The sequence below is a fragment of the Felis catus genome, chromosome A1 (assembly GCF_018350175.1).
Source record: "Felis catus isolate Fca126 chromosome A1, F.catus_Fca126_mat1.0, whole genome shotgun sequence".
Lineage (NCBI taxonomy): Eukaryota > Metazoa > Chordata > Mammalia > Carnivora > Felidae > Felis > Felis catus.
In genome coordinates this window covers 32,445,442-32,449,405 of record NC_058368.1, presented here as the reverse complement: position 1 = coordinate 32,449,405, position 3,964 = coordinate 32,445,442, and the positions used below count along the sequence as shown (strand labels likewise).

The 3,964-nt window shown below is 35.6% G+C and overlaps 1 pseudogene; it reads left to right on the top strand.

Moving 5' to 3' along the window:
- The first annotated feature begins 841 nt into the window (after nucleotides 1-841).
- On the top strand, nucleotides 842-2,346 carry LOC101093324 (annotated as a pseudogene).
- Nucleotides 2,347-3,964: the final 1,618 nt, after the last annotated feature.

The following is a 3,964-nucleotide window of genomic DNA, read 5'->3' as shown; positions in this document are numbered from 1 at the left end:
TAGCTTTGATTTTGTAGTATTACATCGTGCTACTTGCAAACCATTAAGTGAATTCATAATTCTTTGTTTAGTGGCCAAAAACTTAATTAAGTAAACTCCTTATTAAAGAGAAAAGTATAGACCTTAAATCACACTGTAACTCAGAATAGAATAAACAAGTAAAAAAGTTCAAAATCACAGTCCTTTTGACTGAAATGTATAAAGTAATGTTTAATCTAAAATGGCAGCATGATTAGAGATTTATCAATTAAACAAATATGAAGAGATGATTTTTAAATAATTTAAAATTCATCCAGAAACTGTGTAAAATGTCAAAACATACCTGTATCAAATAGTTTGCTCAGTCATGCTTTATAATTATTGAATAATAATGTCTTAAAACTTTTTTTGAGTCATAATTTGTTCAAAAATACTTTTTTTCAAACATGGTTATATATCTGGAGACCTCATTTTTTGAAACAACATTCTGCACATTTTAGAGAGCCATGGAAGAAGATTCTGAGTTCTCTGTACTTTTCAGATATGGATCCTGTGGTGGTATAAAATGAGCTCAGATTGAACCAGCAGCTTGCTAACACATACCTGAATTTTTCTGATAATTCAGCATAGAGCAGTTACAGCTGATAGCCAAGGGTGCTATATTCCTCCGCATTTAAGGAACAGAGAAGTTACTAAAACAGTCTATGATAAAGACAGTTCATAGTTTGAATAAAGGATGTGCACAACAGTTTTGAGGTCCATGGTGACTCAAGAGGAAAGTCTAGTTTCTCAGTGATTGTGGAAGTGGATAAAGGGGAAGGTTTGGTGATCACGGTCAAGGAGACTGATAGCACTGGCAGCCATGATTACGGAAGTGGCTCTGACAAACTTGAATATAGTGGAAACAGTTGATGGTATGACAAATCAGATGAAGATGATTGATCAAAACCCCTCCCATTAAGTGAATGCTTGGAACAGAAACCCTTCTCTGGAGATAAGACTGGAATTAACTTTGAGAAATATGACATTCCAATTGAGGCAACAGGCAACAATTGTCTCCCACATAATGAAAGTTTCAGTGATGTTGAGAGGGGAGAAATCATCCTGAGAAACAGTTTATTTGTTATACTCCCCTGACTTCAGTGCAGAGGGATGCTATTCAAAGAGAAAAGATATTTGATGGCTTGTACCCAAACAGGGTCTGTAGAAACTGCAGTATTTCTCTTGCCCATCTTGAGTCTGATATATTCCAATGGTCCAGGGGGGACTTTGAGGACCAGAAAAGAAAAGAGAAGGTTTGGGAGCTGCAAAAAAATATCCAGTTTTCTTTGTATTAGCACTAATGAGAGAATTGGCAGTACTGACCTATGAGAAAGCTATATCTAGGGTTTTTCATACCAATCTAGGGTTTTTCTTTGGATTATTTCTGGTGGTGCCAATATTGGTCAGCAGATTTAAGACTTAGAACATGGATGCTACTTGTTTGTACCATTTTAGAGGCCTTGTAGATATGACGGAAAGAGGAAACATTGGATTAGACTTCTGACAATACTTGGTATTGGATAAAGCTGATAGTATGTTCGCTATGGAGTTTGAAGCTCAAATATGTAAAATACTTGAAAAAATAGCATGGTATCAAAGGGAAATCACCATTCCATGATTTTAGTGCTACTTTCCCTAGGGAACTAATGATGCTTGCTCATGATTTCTTTGATGAATATATCTTTGTGGCTGTGGGAAGATTGGTTCTACTTCTGAGAATATCCCACAGAAGGAGTCAGACAAATGGTAGTTTCGGCTTGACTTTCAAAAGGCAAGGATTCGCTGACCCTTAACGTTTGCAGAGACCAAAAAGGGTGCAGATTCTCTGGAGGATTTTTTTTTATACAAAAAAGGATATGGTTACACCAGTATCCATGAAGAACAGCCTTATAGAGACAAAGAAGAGGCCTTCACCTGTTCCTTTCTGGAAAAAGTCCAATTCTAGTGGCTATATCAATAGCATCAAGAAGATTGGGTGTTTCAGATATGAAACAACTTGTCAATTTTGACTCGCCAATGATATTGAAGAAACATACATCACATTGGCTTTGCAGAATGTATAGGAAAACTACTACCTTGTTCTCTTAAGAGAAGCATAAATATTACCAAGGGTTTGTTGGATCTTCTTGCAGGGACTAAACAAGTACTGCCATCTTGGTTAGAAATATGGCATATGAACAGCACTGCAAGGGTAGCAGTTGTGTGCATTCCAGGAGTCGTAGATTCAGTAGACAATTTGGTGCCAGAGACTAGCAACATAGTACTGGCACTAGCAATTCCAGCTTCTGTAGCAACTATGTGTGGGAGCACTTGCCACAGTGGTAGCAACTCTACGGCAGCAGAGACTTTGCTAGAGATGGTTATGGAGGCTTTTACAGTAGTAAGGATTTAGAGGAAATTACAACTCCCAAGTGGTATACTCAGGAGTTGCCATGAGACAACTGAATCTGCTTGGCAGTGGGTCACTCCGTCCAACAAACTAATAGGGAAACCACATGTAATGTAGCCTGACAATACCTGTATAGCCTCAAGAACTCACAACAAGTTACCAACTGTGATATTCCACTGATTTGTTTAAAAGAACTTAAGGTCATAAGAAGAGATGAAAGGAATAATCAGCCCTCTTCAGAGATACTTTCAAGACGTCAGTTCCTATACTTTAGAGTAACTGCCCTCCTGCCCACCCCATCCCAAACTACATTTATAATTTTATAACAGGATCATTTGTTTGTTAATGTACTGTGGCTTTAACTTTACACAAATTTTTGTTTTGATGTCCTGTTGACTTGATAATACTAAAGATATTACTTGTTTTGACAAAACAAACTGATGGAACATAAGCTAAAATTAAAAAAAAATCTGTGCATTTTAAAACAAGCACACATTTACAAACAAAACTCGATTCCCTATTTAAGTATTTAAGGAGTAGACGGACTTTATTACAGTAAACCTCTCTCTAAAGGCTATTTGACTTCCCAAATATGTCATTACAGAGAACAGCAGATATATGTTTTCCAGATTAAAATATTGTAATAGCAATGCCATCCTTTCTCCTTAATATAAGAATGTGTTTTGCCTTATGATTGCAAGGAGACCTGATTCTAATGAAGCAAATGTCAGACATAAGGGGAATGTGGAAAATTACTAGAGAGACTCAGTGAGTCTTGATGAATCTATCTAGTACAGGAAAATTAAACAGAACCTGATTACTGTTTGCTAAGACCGGGCTCATCTGTGCACACATTTAATTTATGGTTTTAATTTACCTTTAATGTAAAATATAACTTCCAAGGTTTTAATATATCACTTGTCCTTAATAAATCTGTCATGAATGTGAGTTCGTCTTATATAATTTTTACAGGCAATCTTGGAGTCTAAGAAAAATTTAACTAAATCACAGATTTTAATGTTTGCTATATATAAAAAATATGCCTGCAATAATACTTCAGTATTTAGTGGTGATATTTGCAGTGAATGGAAAAAAAATCCAAAGATTAAAAAAAAACAAAACTCCATCCTTTAGAATTTTCTATATTAGCATATTTTAGTAAGGTAGGACATACGACTCTTGAAATGGCTAATCTTCTGGATATTCATTTTCAAGTGATTGGTGTTTACAGAAAAGAGCTCAAGGAGCATAATCTAGGAGGATGAAAAGAAATGAGATGCTATTGTGAGACTCAAGGACAGAAGTTAAAAACTCTTAATCATGAGCTAAAGGTTCACCAATGTCTGCTTATTCTGATCACATATGCCATATTAACCACATTTGAGCTATTAATGATTTTCAAAAATCCTTCCTTAAGGATGGCACTTCAAAAATATTTTAGTGGAAGTTAAGGGGAAAAAAGTAAATAGAGAGAGAGAAAAACAAAAAGAAAGCCTTGTGCACAGTGATCAATATGCTTTTCTGGCTTATCATGCTTCTGTGTCATGGATAAGG